Consider the following 18,113-nt stretch of genomic DNA (forward strand, 5'->3'; position numbering starts at 1 on the left):
TCTTTCTTTCATTACTTCATGCCTTAATCTCTACCATAAGGTAACAAAGTGAACGTACACGTGGCTGACCATTATGCCTTCCTTTCTCTTTGGCTTCTGTCGAAATGGCCTGACGTCGGCACTAACGGTCCTGGAACACCTGATTCTGCCATTTTCCAAACGCAGATTAATGTCGCACATTGGGTTAGCAAGTGCATTTTCCAGAATAATATATGATCTTCAAAATGGCAATTCTCCTAAGCCTATACAGGGGTGCTGGAAAGTTCTCCGCTCGACTTACTTGAAAGAAATAATACTGCGGATAAATTTATTGATTACATCAAACGAACACCTTTTCAAGTGATTGCGTGCCAGTCTTTAAATGTCATAATGCAGTTTTATACAACTTTTAAATAGTTGTTCTAGTCATGTTCGAGGTAAACATAGTTCTTGCCTTTGAACACCATACTTTGATGGAGATAATTTCTTTTCCTCCTGTGCAAAATTTCTAAGAAACCTTGCCAAAATATAAACGAAACGCTGCGCGACAAGTTTCCGTCTTACTCAACTATTTAGCGGCGGCGTACCCATATTAAGGGGAGTGTGTACGAAACCAAAGACGCAGCAAGATTCGGAAAAAGTTCGGCTGTTGCAGCCCCTGAGGTTTGTTTAATATTTACACCACATGGGTACTCGAATATTGATTAATGTTAGCTTAATTTATTGGCAGAACACTGAACATACTGAGGAAAGGACTCACATTCGTAAGTAATGAACAGTGTCCAATGCAAAAGCCATCAGCCAAATGGGTGTCCATGTGCTCGAATACCGATGAAAAGCGCAATCAGGTGGACGCGTGAGAGCTCATTTAGGACCATTTCGACCGTTCTCGCGACAAATGCCTCGACCATTTGACCACAGTGGTAGAAGAGCGGCAGCATAATTATGATCCAGAAAATGCACAGTGATCTCTGTAGTGGCGACACTCTGGTGACCCACGGCCAATGAAAGTCAGGGCCCAAAAGTTCGCTGTGAAAGCCAGAGGCTTTATAATCGAGGATAAAGAAAGCATATTGCTGGCCGACTATCTCTAGAATGCTCGTGTAGTGCACGCGACTACTAATCTACTTCGTAATAACACTTACTGCTTCAGTTAAAGGCTGTATTAAAGGGCGAGCGAAGCAGGAAGTTACAAGATGGTGTCTTCTTTTTTTGTAGGAGAACGTCACTGCATCCTGAGCTACAATTATGGTCTCATCAGATCTAGTTAGATGTGACCAATTTTTATTGTCGAAACCTGACGCAGAACGATACAGATTTTTTTACACTCATCTTGGGGTAATATCTGTGGCGGAGCAGTACTTAAACCTGCAACGTTTTTATATTTTGCATGTATGTGTTTGTGTGGCTTATGGAGCTACGGAAGCGCTATGCGAAATGCGTCTGACTGTGAGGAGATACAGAGAAATTATTCTATGTAGCAAGATTTTGTGTTAGTTCTTCTTGGTAAGACCGAGAACTTTTCATCGCTTCGCGTAAACACCAGTGCAAACTTCAGAACTTTGCACGTCTTTAATAAGTACAATTCTCGACACTTACCCCAGCGCATTGCTATGTCGGCACCTTAACCGGATTGGAAGCAATGTCTCATTGGACCCTGGTATAGCATGCAAATGACAAATAGTACTTAGTGCGGATGAAAATAGCAAACTTAGTATGGGCATTAGTCTCGTAAGGGAAGGTGTGCTTAGTATATCCGTTTCGAGCAATATCACATTGCGACCTAGTCGGGCTGTACAAGGGCCTAAAGGACCAATTGCCTCACGTTGAATGTTGCATTGAAATTTTGCACCAGCAAACAGGAATAACCAGCCTAATATACATATAATCTACTTCTCGTCGATGACTGTACACGATGGCAATGCTGGGGCGCTATAAAGAGGAACACAATATTTTTTGAGGCCATGATTGTAAAAGAGTCTCATTGCGCCAATAATACTGTGCGCAGTACAAGCTTTTAAGCACTATACTTAACATCAGTCTGACAGTACATAATCTCACTGGTCCTCACCGCTCCTCTTAGTATAGGGGTGCCTTGTAGAAAAAAATTTGGACCATCTCCCATCAACCTTCTCCCCGCACCAACCTAATAGGCGTGCTTTATTACATGATGTTGCACAGTCAGCCCACTTGTATAAATTTTTTTCCCGATCAACGCCACCGTCTTAGTGCGGCAAACGTGAGCATGTGATTGCGCCTACAGCCCGGATTACATACTGTAGTATCTAAATATCTGCGAGCCGCAGAAACATGTGTGAGCGCTAGTAGGCGCTTGCATCCTGCGTGAGCACGAACCTCCTGTCGTGCTCGACGTCTCATCGAGCATTTATGACTCGTGTAGCAGCGATCGACAGTTTCTATCAGATGCTTCCCTCGCTCATTCTAAACGGGCGTGCCCTGCATGGAAGCACATCGGCCCTAGATGCGCTGGAACAGCCAACTTGCAGCGAGGAAGAATAGAACATGCTGAGATGGGGAGTTTTGTAGGGCTGAAAAAAAAAGTCGTTCTACAAAGGTGTACTCACGGGTGTACATCGTTGTGTGACTCAAGTAAGCCGTCTACGTGCCTCGAATATATTAGATGCTGAGAGCTCCTAGGTGACCGTGTACTGCGCGCCGTCGTTTAATTAATCTCAACTTCACCGATGCGAAGCACATCAAGGGTTCGTGGCCTTGCACTAATTCGATTCACAGGCGACTGTGTAGCAAGTAGGCGTCCCTGAGTTTATACACGGTAGTTAGAAAAGCGGTGGACAATGTCTGTACTCGAGTTCACAAGGTATACATACAGCCGCACCAGCACGCTTTCCGTCCTGTGAAATATATTGCGGATTTATTTCCGACCGTAGGCAACACGCAGGACTTTCTTAATTATAACAGACCGTTATGCACGCGTGAGACTTACGGTGGTGCGCGACATGGAAAAAAGCTGGTACTTGTATGGCATTCTTTGCATTGAAGGACGTTGCAGCCCTGGAAGCTAATGGCCGCATTAACATTCTTCCTGAAACTCCCCTTTATTTCGTTTTTCGCCTCACAACACTGTTTATGCATGCCTTGGTTCTATTTCAACTCAGCCAATAATCGATACCCTACTGTTGGGGAGGAGTACCGTTACAAAGGTTCAGGAAATGTATGGAAGCTTGGTCTCGGACGAATGAGTCTAAAGTTCTTGGGACCGTGGTCAACGGCTAACGCTTCCGAAACGTGTGAACTTGCAATTATTATAGCGTTTTTTAAGCTCAGCTATGTTGTCGACAAATATTAGGATAAATGGCGCATGCACATTTTTGCCACCGAATAAACTTGTAAATATATGGAATATCGTACGTATGGAATATCGTATTTCCACCGTAGCATAATTTGAGATCTCGTGCTTTTCACCTGTTCCGACGCAGCAATGCATTTTACTATGAAGTTTGAGTACTTACTAAAAAATTGTTCGATGCACGTGTTCTAGAATGCTTATGCTTGGGGAAGGGCTGTCGTTAATTCTGCAATTACAATATACCCCATCAAGTGCTTAAAACTATTTCCATAAAATTTTACCGTAAAAGCTTTTGAAGATTATTGCAAGAATTCTTTTTGGCTGTCACTGCTATAAATGTTTTCAAAATCGTCAGCCTATTTCTGTTCACTGCAGGACTAATTCGCCCAACGGTGGCCGATTACGCCTGCCTTGCGCCAGATGATTGCAGCTTAAGTCCAGATACTTACTTATGGCCAGACCGCCTAATTCTGTGCCATCTTCGACTAGAGTTACTTCGCTTGGCATCCATTCTGTCCCTCTTATAGAGCACCGCTTAGTTGTTCTGCGCAATGCATTTCCAACCCAACTCCATATGTCCCTCCCCTAATGTCAACTACAATATCGGCTGCCCCTGTTGGCCATTTAAACCACACAGCTTTCTTCCTGTCGCTTAAGATTACGCCTAACATTTTTGGTTGCCTACTCCTTAAGTTCTCGAGTTTTTTTTTTGTTTCTTTTTACCAAGCTGCAAGTTTCGGCTCCATACGTTAGTAGCCCTAAAATTCAATGATTCTACACATTTCATTTAGAGGAGAACAGTAAGCTTCTGCTCAATATATTGTAATGCTTGACGCATGACCCGAAAATCCAGCTTTACTCTTCTGGAATTTACCTTCTCATATTCATGGTCTTTTACGAATAAAGGCTTAGATAAACAGACTGTTCCACAGATTCTATAGGCTCACTGCCATTAGTGAACACTCCTTCTGGTGGCACAATATCAAACGTCGCCTTTCTCTTCTGCATAGTATTCTTCAATCCTTTAAACCCGCAAGAACGCCTGCGTAAGCAGGCATTTGGTGAATTGCACTACCACGTAAGCTAGTACATGAGGGTTGCACCCTCCCGCACTTAACGCTGCGTGGCTTAGCCGTGTCCGGGGAATAGGGGATCCTGGGGCTTGAGCCGATGGCGAAGGGTTTGGTCCTTTACCGCCCCTCGGCGGAGGCAACACGCGCCTTTGGCGTCGGCTTCATGTAGACGACGCGCCCGCACTAACCCAGACGAGAAAAATCGGTAGTTGCCTTTTCTAATCCTCCTCTCCTATCTTCGTCTTTCTCTCTCACTCTTAATTTTTCATGTCATCTCCTCTCTTCTGCATTACTTCAGATTTTCTAGACAGCCAGAGTTAATTCTGCGTGAGTAGCCAACCTAGCTTAAGTCATATTTGGTTATGGTGGTAAAGTACAGCCGACGTTTTCAGTGCCTCTTTCACACCTCCAGCAGCGTTCCCTTCTGAGGATATACGTGGGCGGCTTGCATTACTGCCGAAAAACACACTCACTTATGGCTGGTTCTTCTCTCCCACTGCCTGACCGCTCCCTGAAGAAGGGATGCACCGATGAAGTCTTCGAGTTTTTTGGGTCCTCAAGAAGAATCTTTCCCCCCTTTCCATGTAATTCACTCTGGAAGAGCAGACAAAGCAGTGCGAACAATCTCACCATTCCTTGCATGAAGTCTCTTACTGAAGTTTTTTGTACAGGTTATAAAACATCCAGGATGGAAAGCGCTGATCTGCTCTTTAAGCTCGGCAACTAGCAACAATATTAAAAACGGCCCAATCAAATCTCATTTGGGGATGCCCAAGTAACAGTAACGCCACACCCTGTTATGAATAATCCCCTTGGCGTTGTCTCAGATGACGATCTGTTCGAGTTGGCAGAAGCAGAACTCCAGTAGGGCTTCAGTACGCCGATCGTCTAGAATGTCATCAACGATGAGGCGTCAAAGCAAGGAATTCCAAACCACGCATCTGATACCTACATTCGGTTCAAGTGTCCTGCTGAGTCCACCGAGGCCTGGTGCATCAAGCTTTGTGTTGCGCCGTACGTGCCAAATACCCTCCTATGTTTAAAATTTCATCGTTCGGTCACAGTTTCCAGAGCTGCCAAGGCCGCGAAACTTGTGCGAAATGCATTGGACATGAACACACCTCTGAATCTTGCGAGAACTCTCTTCACAGTGTAAACTCTGATAGGATGCATGCTGCATATTTGCAGTCGTGCCCTTTCTTGGAAAAAAGAAACGGAAATAGGAACATTTAAAGTAAACGAAAATATTACTTTCAAGGAGGCACGCAGGCGGGTATTATACCGGCAGCAACACAACGGCATCCGGCGAATGTCCAGCCCACACGCAGTGAGCACCCAGTGACGCCATCCGCCCCCTTGGCGGTTGGGGCTAACACTGCTCCGCAGCCCCAGCAGGAGGGGCCATTGACCTCCGGGCTGGTGGCCCAACAGTTCTTGTCTCCCGAGACGAAGCCTTCACGTCAAACGCAGCACTCGCAAGAGAGCGTGTCCTGCGCCTCGCAAGAGCGGGTGGACACAACAATCACTCAGACGGCGCCGCCAGTGCCTAAGGAGCGGTGAGACCTTCGATATCGCTCGAAAATAGCCAAACCTCCCATCACGGCGTCTAGAAAGTGTCCGTGAGCTCAACTCTGGCCCTTACTCAAACAGAAAAAGACACTTTTCTCATAGCAGATACACAAAAACTACAATGGAATGTCAGATGACTTCTTCATAACCGTGACAATATTAGAGATCTCCTACACAAAAATAATCCAAAGTTGCTTTGTGTTCAAGAGACACGCCTGAAACCTAGGAACACTAACTATCTTCGTAATTGCACCATCTTCCGAAGAGACCGGGACCAGGGTAACACCTTAGCCGGTGTAGCAATAGTTGCTGACAGGTCCGGAGCCCGTCGACACGTTTCCCTTCAGACGACGCTTGAATAAGTGTCAATTCGGGCCATCCTTTTCTATATATCGGTCCCTGGATATTCTATTGTTATACCCCCGAATCATCATCTCGAAAAAAAAATTACCGACGATTACGTTACTTCCTAATGCGAAATTTGAGCGCAGCAAATAAGCTGTTTCACCTTTTCGATAGATTGAGGCAAAGAAATCGAGCAACACATGTATGCGCTATCACAGAATTTTTTTTATTTTTCACACGTATTCCTTTAACAAAGACTCCACTAGGTAAGCTTCTGCTTCGGCGGCACGCACCTCTGGATTCTGACGGCGACGGCGCTGGGCCTCTGCTCTGGCAGCTCGTTTAGCAGCAGCAGCAGCAGCAGCAGACGGAGGACTTCCATCGGTCGTCTCGCTCATGGCTCAGAAAGAACTGGCAGATAATTTCGCAGTGGCGAACGGCAGCGGCAATTTCGGCTCGGGCGGTGCACATATACAGATCCGCCGCCACCGATCTGGCTCTCTGATTGCCACCGCACAGGGGTTGCATTGGAGGAGGAGCGAAGAAAGGAATTAAGTTCGAGCCGGCGCTTTGACAATCGGAGACTCGCAGGAAGAGGGGGGAGGGGGGCGGCGTGTACACCCAGCGGCAAACGATGGGGGCAAAAGCGCGCGCAGCAAGCGGACAACACGATAAAGGGAGGAGGGAAGAGATAGCAGCGACTGACTGATGCCGCTGACGCCGATAGTGAGTCAACCCCAGCTGCGGAGTTGGTTTCAGGGACAACGCCGCCGATGCCGACACAAACAATATGATACCCTCGCTTCCGCAGCGCTAAGAACCAGGTCTAGCCGTGGGAAGGTGGTCACGTATTCGTCGACGTGCCGGGGCCTACGTGAAATAACCGGCGCGTCGGCAACTGAAGAGCACCCTGTCCGCCACACAAGAACAGGGGGGGGGGACCCTTTCCTCCTCTTTCTGCATGGCGGCGACGGTGTTCTATGCAGTCACGTTATCTTGAGTCTCTAGCGGCGTCAGCGGCATCCAGCGGTATCAGTCGGTCGCTGCTAGCGCTGGGGGGATGAAAGGGGGGCGGAGCTGGTTACGAGGCTGACGACAACGCCGACGACGACGCGAAACCCAGGAACGGACGCCAAAGAGCTGCGCTCTAAAACACTTTTATATCCTAATTCATCAGCTTCCTGAGCCTTACATAGTCCTGGTAGATTTTGCTGCTCACAACACGATGTGGCAAGACTCACGATCCGACGTGAGAGGTTGACACATGGAAAGCTTCCTTGTAAACTCCACTGCGTGCCTCTTCAATAAGAAGGAACCAACGTATTACCATTTTCATCGTAATTCATATTCATCAATAGACTCGTGTATTCGGTCTGATTTCCTTTTTTCCCGCACTTGGAATGAAATGTAACTAAGCTCATTCGGAAGTGACCACTTTTCTGTAACTCTAAACTTAGTAACCCAACTTGGCTAAACTCCAGTTGTCCCTAGGTGGAAGCTAGCCTCCGCTTTTAGAGAACCTACTTTTTATCACGATATCTTTATTAGTGGATTTAGTATAGACGACGATGCAAAGTATTTAACCGCCTTTATTATTGACGTTGTGGAAAAATGCATTCCACAAACAACTGTCAGGCGCTTCAAAAGATGTGTGGCTTGTTGGAATAATGACTACAAGTAGGCACGCAGAAAAGAAAATAAAGCATGGCGCATACTCCGTCGGTTACCAACAGCTGAACCCCTGACAAAGTTCGAACACATTAAATCACAAGGAAGGCGGACGCGACGGCAAGCTAGAAGCGCAAGCTGGGAGAGGTTCCTTTCAGGCATTAATTGTGTGCCCAAAAGTTGGCAGTATGGAATAGGTTACGAAGCCTTAAGGGGCAGCGAAGCTATTCGTTACCCCTGGTAAATGACGAAGGGAACAGCTTAGAAGACCAAGCTGATGCACTTGGGCAATATTTCCAACAAGTGTCTAGTTCTGTGCACTAACCCGAATCATTCCTAAACTACACAAAATAGAAAACACATGGAACCGATCCTTCGACATCGCCAAACTGAAAGGCACCTTGAGCGCAAGCAAATGCTCCGTGCTGGGAGGTGACAGGATCATATACGACATGCTGAAGTGCTTGCACACTGACACGCAAATGCCGTTGTTCATACTCTTTAACACAATTTTCGCCACCGGATATCTTCCGGCTAGATGGAAGAAAGCTATCGTTGTCCCAATTTTAAAGCAGGTCAAAGAACTATCCTTGGTATCAACTTACCGCCCAACAGCACTGACGAGCTCTCTTTGTAAGCTTTTTGAAAAGTTGATTAATCGCCATCTGTGACACTTTCTCAAATCGAATAAGTTGCTCGACCTGCATCAATGGGGTTTCAGGGAAGAGCGGTCGACAACAGACCACCTCGTTCGCGTCGAGGCTATTATTCGCCACGCATTCGCGCATCAATAGTACTTCTTGTATGTTTTCCTTGACATGGAAAAAGCGTAGGACACCACGTGGCGCTGCGAAATTCTGCAGGATTGATTAAGAATGGTTATCCGAGGGAACATGTTGAACGTTATTGCAAGTTAATTTACAAACCAGACATTTCGTAAGGCAACTGGTAATACTTTGTCCAGGTCCTTTATCCGGGAAACTTTGGTACCGCCGGATGGCGTATTTGTACTCTTTTTATTATAAAAATGAACTCTTTGCGTTCATTAATTCCGGCGAGTATATCTTATTCTGCATATGTCAATGATGTGCAAATTGGATTTAAGTCATGTAACCTCGCAGTCTGCGAACGACACGTTCAGCTTCGCCTAAACAATGTGTCCGAATGGACTAACGAAAATTGGTTTAAGTTATATCCCCAGAAAAGCTCTTGTGTCCTCTTTAACAGAAAAAAAGACCTCTTGCTACAGCCCACTAACGAACTCCATGGACAGCGCTTACCTCTAAATGCGGAGAACAAGTTTTTAGCTGCGATATTTGACACTAAGTTATCGTTCTTTTCGCACATTATATACCTCAAAGTTAAACGCCTAAAAACAATAAGCATTCTCAAAACACTGTCACACACAACATGGGGCAGTGACAAAGTGCTTATTGAACCTGTACATGAGCCTGGTACGACCACGCTTAGATTACGGCACCGCATTAAAGATGCTGGATCCAGTTCATCATTTAGGCATATGATTGGCCACAGGCTCCTTCAGGAGATGTCCTGTACGAAGTATTTACGTGGAATCAATTAAATGTTCGCTTAAATTGCAGAGATCGTACTCCAGCTTTACTCATTTTCGGAAAGTGCATTTGAACCATGAACATTTCTGTTGCACGACCCTAAAGAATAGCACACCTGCCACACTGTTTCGTAGGCGACATACAGCAAGAGAGCCCTGCTCACTGGGTGTCAGAAAGCAAAATAATGAAATTGGTGTCCCATTGCTGGAACATCGCGCCACCAGCAAAGCTACCAGCTCCATGGCACAAGCGGGTAGTAGAATGTGACACTAGCTTCATCGAGATCATGAAACACGCTCCACAGACACACATTCAGATGCACTTTTTAGAACATCGATCAAACTATTCCTGCCCCGAATTTCACGCGTGTGCGCCAGAGTCGCACGCTGACGTATTTTACGCAGCTCTTGGTTTCTCCTTTTTTTTTTTGAGTACGGCGTTCTGCATCCTCAGACAAGTATTTTTACAGCAGAAACATATGCAGTATTGTCTGCACTACACACGTCAGGGGATTTAAACTGTAATAATAACCTACTCTCTAAGTGTTTTAATGCTTTATTGTTTTTCAAAAATCATACTAATCCTGTTTACATTAAGCTAGATTCATTATTGTGCACTGCTTATTCATCTCATCAACATGTGATATTATGCTTGGTTCCTGGGCATAGGGAAATCGAAGGTAATATGCTTGCCGACAAAATGGCAGCATTAGTAAAGAAAAAACAGCGTCAAGGATTTAAAGCGCTTTATTCTCAGCAAACTTTGGGGCCATTGGCAACGCACGTGGGACACTGGAACGCAAAATAATAAAGTTCACGTCATTAAGCAAAACGCCAGAAACTGTCCACCACTAACGAAAACAAGACAAACTGAGGTTATGTTATGCCGACCCAGGGTAGGGCACACCTATGGTACTTACAATTTTCTGCTGACTGGAAATCAACATCTGACCTGTGGTAGATGCGATGAGAAACTGACGGTCCTCCACGTCCACCTGGAGTGTCGCGAAGCCAAAGCTGCGGGAAACAAATATTTTCCTTTCGCATACCCCTATGATATCCCCCTCCATTCTGTTACGTTTGTTGGAGCAGAACCGTCTTTTACTACAAGCCCTGTTCGAAGTTTCTCGAATGATGTTGTGTTAGTTGTTATTAACCGAAGAAATCCATAGCACACGCTCTCGCTAGAGGATGCTGCTGCGGCAGATTTTTGTAGAGCGCATGCCTCCGTGCCCATGAGTTTCAAGGACTTTGTATAAGGAGTATAGCTTCTTACAAATTTTGACCGCTGACATATTCTTGTTTATGCTATCATCCATCAGTAATGTTACTTTTGCGTTCACAGCACACTTCTTTAGTCATTTCCATACTTTAATTACATGTAAACTAACGCACTTAGACTGTACTTAAGACGTCTATAGAGCCACATCATCTCTACCTCGTATTTAATCGCTAAATTGCTAACTCACTAAGACTAGCTTGTCGCTCTTTGGTCGTATTTCTCCCTTGCGCTAAATACAACAAATTCATCAAATTCATCAACCCTGCTTTAACATTTTGCAGCCTAAAATCCTGAATTATTTCTTGATATTCATCACCAGCATTACTAAGTATGAAAATGCAATCTGCAAACCGTAGGCGACTGAGATATTATCCTTTCCTTTAACAATCATAATCCTTCAGTGCCTCTACACATGCACTGGATAGCATTGTAAAGATTGTGTCTACTTGCCTGCCCCATTTTTATCAGTGTTTTTCTGCTGTACCTGCGTACAATAAAGTAGTTGTTTCCTTATAGAAGTTTTCATAGATATTTCCAAAGATATTCACATGTATTCATCCTGTACTTTTGTACAACGCAATACCTCAATCACTGCTGGTATCTCTAGTGAATCATACATTATTGTAAATAATAAAGGCCATATGAGGAGGCCGGTTGTACTGCACAAATTCCTCAATTACTTTACCGATGGCATGCATTTGACCTAGTGCGAAACACAGCTTCCTGAAGGCAGCCTTTTCTCTGCATTTACGGAAATCAAGTGTTGCCCTAATGATATTGCAGATTACCTTTGTGAATAATGTTATACAATAATGAAAGGAAGCTAGCGGATCTATAATTATTATATTCTGTAATGTATCTCCTTTGATGGAATGGTTTGTTTATAGAAGAAAGCTGTTCTCGTTAGATTTCTGATAACTGATGTAAGATAAAAATTCAGAAACCAAAAGAGAACAGGAATACAAGTATGTTCTCTTTTATTCTGTGATGTTCTTTTATGTTTCTGTCTAACTGCTGGAAATGCATGAGTTATTAGTATAATGTTGTCATTCTCCCAACTATCTGGTAGACCTGTAGACTTGAGGTATTATGTATAAATGGTTGTAGAGTTTAGAAGTATAATGTCCCCTCCATCTTTCAATAGATAATCTGTTATTTTAACTTTTGCTACCGCTTTTCCCCGGGACATATGCCTTGCAAGGCTCTTCTAACCTCATGGTTAGTTACACATAAAACTGTATCCTGTTGGTCACTATTTCAATAGAGGTTGCTTGGTTACGTTGGGTACCGTGCAGTTCAGTATAGGAATCCCCTGCAGCCTTTATTACATCGCTGAAGTTGCTGATGGCATTACACTGCTTGTCCTTCACTACATAAATCTTGCTGTCTGTTATGCCACGTTTCCTTCTCACTGATTTCGTGCTGCACCCTTGTTTTACTGCTTCATTATTGCTTCTAGTATTATAATTTCGAACATCATATATGTTGCTCAGCTTTTTCAGTTCAGCGAAAATCAATATGTATGTTTGGACTTGACATTTTTATGCTTTCTTGTTGTTTTGACCATTTTCAGAGCTTACCTACCCCTTGTATACGAATCTAAACCACAGACTTGTACACGTCACAAAAGACTAACCGATTACAGTTACGGATACTTCTTTCGAAAAGGTAATTGATTGCAGTCACCAATTACTGGCCAGTGAAACTAACTGAGCAGTCAGTAAAAATTATTCGAGTACTTTCGTATTACTTTTCTGCCAGCTTTGATTAACACTGTTCACGTAATGCAAATAGAACGATCTGACTTGGTTCTCTCTGTGTGTCGTCTCCAGCCTTTGACACGTTGATTATGTTCACTAGCAATTACGTTTTAAAGGTTTCTTGGGTAAGTTTTTCTTGTTCTTTCGTTCGGAGGACAAATGGCTGTGACACTCAAAGCTCGCTCGATGTCCGCGCTGCAGAAAAGGACAGTGGTGCCATGTACCAACACCTTGCGAACAAGATTGTAGTTGCTCAATACCCCGATGCTCGGCATTGGTACTGCATGAAGCGCAGCGCTTCAATTTGCTGGGACAAGAGGAGCGGGCTACTGATAGGGCTGGCGAAAATCATCGTCCTTAGGTGTACCAACGTTCGAAGTTGCGATCTCCATCAAGCCATAGAACTGATTCTTATAATGTTCGCCCACATTTGGTGGGTTCCTCCCGGCGCTCTTTACTCATAAGCCATTTCGGTTTAAATGACCAATTGTAATACACGCAAGAAAACGTTCACTTTTCTTTAAAACGCGGCAAAATGTGCAGTGTGCGATATTGTGAAGCTGCATATTGCTCTACCCTAAATATGCTGCTCGTGCTTTACAACCACAAACATAGTTGTGTAAACAGACAACTAGAAACATGCGTGTTGAACTGCCAATAACTTTTGTCTATATCCTATATCATAGGACGCTATAAGCGAAGAATAATAATTGGGAAGCAGGTCTTACTGACCATGAAGGGCACCTAAATGTCCTACCAAGGAAACAGAGAGAGAGAGCAATTTATTGTAGGAGAGAATCTTTCGAAGAGAGGCTTGCAAATCTGAAAGCTTGTCCTGTTGGCGCGATCGAGGCGTAGCTGCAAGACGCTGACATTGAGAAAGAGGTAACGCAGGCACATGTTATCATCATTATGAGCCCTAGTCCCCGTCTAATATCGGTGTTGAAAGCTGCGTTGTCTGTTATAGGTTATTTGGTTGGCAGGTTTATAGGTTTATAGGTAGGCAATACTGAAGAAAGTAATTCAATTACAGAGAGCGTCAACGAGTAAAGAAAGCAATCAAGAAATTACAAGATAATCAAAATTGCAATTAAAATTAACTAATTACATGTAATTCGTTAAGAATAAGTCGCCTTAGCTCCCACTTCAATTGCGTCTTCTGAGAGGATATCGCTACAGTCGCATTCATTGTCTCCATGCCATCTTCATTTTGCTACGACCACATCTTGGTCGGTCCGCTTCCTCTCGAATAATTTTGCTCTACCTGTCCTGAAAGTGAGAGCGATCCTTGACCTGACTAACCTATGATGATTTCCTTTTACGCTACCTAGAACGTCTATACACTACACTAGGCTGGAGTAGGCATAGATTGTGAAATCTATTTCATGTCTTGTTTCTATGTCAGGACTTTTACAGCTCCCTTACCTTTTTATGACGCTTCCGGTAGATAGTTAAATTAAGGTTAAATTAAATTATGGGGTTTTATGTGCCAAAGCCACGATTTGATTATAAGGCACGCCGTAGTGGGGAACTGTGGGGCAAACAGACAAAATGTTTCTTTGACAACGTGCTACAAAAGTTATTTCGCTGTGTAGGCACCCTGTGCTAAAATAGCAAAGCCTCCAATTACTCTTTGTGGATGGAAGCGTTGTTCACTTTATGGTGCTTGCTTCCTTTCTCTGCATACACCTGTGGACTTTCGTTTCGCACGTGTCCTTCTATTGCTTCCAGGAGATGTCGTTCGTGCTCGAAGCTTGGCTTTCTGAGAAATAGGCCTATACTTCGGTCGAGCTCTTGTTGACGCAGCATACAAGAGCGCACAATCCGGAAGAGCGCCAGTAAAGAGCAGCAGAAACAAAAAAACTACGCTAACCGCTTTTAGTAATGATAACGTGCTCCGTAGTCACACAAATAAGAGTGCGTGGTAGCGCTGGCATTCGGTCAGGAAGCAGTGCCACGATCGAAGGCCACAGCGATTCTCATTCAGAGGCACGGATTTGCACCGGTACATGTGTGGCTGCCCGCGCCGCGCTCTGTGTTTGGAAAGGGATTCAGGCGGTAGAGTCGTAGGCGAGCCGGAAAGATAAAAAAAAAATGGGACGAAAGAAGTTGCGTAGTTGTATGCATGAAAATTCAATCACATCGGGAACGTCTGCACAGGCTTGGAAAAGAGTTTCTAGCGTTGGAAAGAAATGTGAACGCAGAAACTGACACGTCCGATTTTTTTAGAAGCCTACCTTTAGATCTTACGTTCAGTTGTGGAAGCAGCGAAACGACGCATTCGATGGTCCGCAAAGAATAAGCACCTTTGTTTACAAAAGCTTTATTTTTTCCCCTTTGTCTCATATAACCAACATATTTGCCATAACGTGTGTTCAAGTCGACGCACCTGTTCTCTCGGTGTTTTTTTCTTTTTTTCTTTTTTGAGGGGCGCTGAGCTTATGTTCAGATGTCTAGTCACCACACAGGGAGGCACACAGTTCGTTGCCATATTCGACTGCGCTATTAATGAGTCCTTAGAAAATCCCAAGCAATCACTCGTAAATTTACGGATATAAGCAGCGAATTGATCAACAATAAATAAAAGAAAAGAAATCGGTATAGCTTCAGCTGCAGGAAAACATATTTATAGATTCCATATTTGCTGCTAATGTAAGCCAAGATGATTTGACTAAACTGTAGGCCGGAAAAGCAAAAATCCTAATGTCGCATGCAAAATACAAAACGCCCTATAACCGCTATATTATAGTACACGTATAAATTGCTTTACTAACATCACGCATATATTCACAACTCACGCTATGTCCATCCCGCACTTGTTTTCATATCCACGACCGAGAAACGGATGTATTCTTGGTCTATGGGTTTGTAACGATGCCACATTAGTTCACCTTCAGTTCATCTTTGTTCTATAAAGTATCATACATATTGCCACGAGCATAAAAGTTTCCTGTGTAATGAGTTTGCCGCTTCTGCAGAAGCTCAGGCCGACGACGATGAAAACGCACCGTCATTCAAGGTGTCAAACCGTACCAGTCTGCTTCCATTAGATTAAACTTAACAGCTTTTGTCACATATATAGTAACGTCACTGGTGGAAGTGCGGGGTAAACTGTTCCATGCACTGTGACTAACAATAAGCTCCCAACTTAGATCCCGACACCATCGACACCTATCTTCGGCGCAGCCCACGACAACTAGGACTGCCACCAGAACTGAACTCTCCCTCAGTAAAGTATACAACCATGACAGACAGTTGGACAATTGCCCAGACTGGACAGACCACCACTCCGCCTGCTCTGCGGATTTTAAACATGCCGCAGACCCCGAAGTAATTTCACGGCGACGCGTTCGAGAATTTTGAGGACTGGCTAGACTACTAATATCTAGCTGCCACCGTCAATGAATGGGAGGACCAAGGGAAGCTCCGGTATGGCTACTTCGCCCTCGTGGATTCAGCGTGCTTCAAAACCATGAAGCTAGTTTGGCAATCTGCAAGAATTTTGTAGCCAGCTGCACAATACCTAGGGAATTTCAGACCGGAAGGAGCAAGCAGAACGTGCTCTCAATTCCAGGGACCAAAGAACAAATTAGAGTGTCACCATGTTCGTTGAGGACATGTTGCCGCTGTTCCGGCGCGCTGATGCCGAAATGACAGATGGAAAGAAAGTACGCTTATTGATGCGGGGCATGAAATATCAGTTGTCGCAGGTCTAGTGCGCAACCTACCAGGTACCGTAGCCGAATTCCTCAAGACGCAGCAACGATGGAGCGTATGCTACGTCTGGGATAGTCGCAGCATGAGCGCCCGGAGAACTTCACATCTCTCTCGCCGTCCATGGCCACCCTTGATTTGACGACCCTAAGGGAGCTCGTGTGCAGTATTGTACGCGAAGAGCTGCAAACAAGTTCATGCAATGTCTCCTGAATCCCACGTGACTGCTTTAATGGATGCGGTTCGCGAAGAGGTCAAGGCAGCTCGTACAACCGCTGGTCACACCACCAGTCACAGCCCCTCTCCTGACGTACGGCGAAGCCTCAAGATTTCCTATACCCGCAGTCGCCCATCCGTCCCGCCCTCCCACGCAACAGGCGGCACAGCACTCCTCGGACCCTCAGTATTTTTCGAGCCCTCTGCCTTCCGCAAGCCCAAGTATAAACGTGTGGAAATTTATTGTTTGGCGCACTCCAGAAAATTGGCCACTCTGCTACAATCCTGGTGAAGCAGGTCACCTATACCACGAGTACACATGCTGCCAGATGGGCCTTCCTTGGTTTCGCCCAGACGCACGTCGACCCGGTGATGGTGAGCGTCCCCTAGCTATTGTTGAGTACTAGCAATCCCCGACTCTTCCACGGCGCCACTACCGCTCTCCATCTCTTCGGTGTTCTACGTCACCTGGCCAACACTTGCCGTTCACTCATGGCGTTGGGGACCGATCCATAAGGTCCAAAAGCCCACGTCGGGGAAACTAGGAGCAGCGACCTTCGGGGGGTGGCGCCGCTGTTGACGGATCTATAAAGAACCTCCTCGCCAGATACGACAGCCGAGCGCCAACGATTTCCTTTCACCACCGCATGCCGTCGACTACAAAAGTGTTTCCTTAGACATCCCCATTCAATTCGACAACTACCCGGTGAGTGCCCTCGTGGAGAGTGACGCCGATTATTCTATTATTATTGACGAACTACCTGCAGAAATGAGAACAGTCATGGCGCCAAGGCACGGACCAAGCCTTCGGACAGCAGGTGGTCATCTGTTGACGCCAATTGGGATATGCAGTGCCAGGCTCCAAATCCGTCAGTCAAGGTACGCTGCTTCGTTTATCGTGTTGCACGAATGCTCACAGAACGTAATCCTTTGGATGAATTTTCTTCGCCAGCACGATGCTGCTATCGATCTTCGGGAGCTGATTATAACGTTTTCCGACAACTATGCCCCGGTACTGCAATATAGTAACACACGCAAGACAGCACAACGTGTTGTTGATGACACTGTGCCACTCCCGCCACGAACTAGTACGTTTGTAACTGTTGAAAGCGACTGCGACCATAATATTAGCGGCATCGCTGAAGAAAACCTGTCGATAGTCTTGGCTCGGCAAGTCTGTGTCGTCTGCGGCATTATTCAACTGAACCGCCGAATGGCTGATCTTTTAGTGAGGAACTTCAGCGGCGAGTGCCAACACCTGACAAAGAGAACGGCCATTGCTCACTTTGAAGATATTGTGGATGCAATAGGTCGTACGCTTGTTCAGCTTTTTGCAACCGCCCTGAGTGACAGCGTGGTTGTCAGTACATTCGATGTAGATCCTGAGCTGTCAACCACACAGAAAGAGCGAATACAAAGTATTTTGTGCAAGTTCATTGATTGTTTAGCACCCATTTCAAAAGTAAAACAGACCCCCATCGTGAACCAACGTATTATAACCGACCCGACAGAACGTCCCATGCGTCAACACGCCTACCGCTTGTCAAAAAAGGAGAAAGAGGCAATTCGTCATTACGTGAAGCAAATGCTAGACGACTACGTAATTCAA

Source organism: Dermacentor variabilis, chromosome 2, assembly GCF_050947875.1.
Source record: "Dermacentor variabilis isolate Ectoservices chromosome 2, ASM5094787v1, whole genome shotgun sequence".
Lineage (NCBI taxonomy): Eukaryota > Metazoa > Arthropoda > Arachnida > Ixodida > Ixodidae > Dermacentor > Dermacentor variabilis.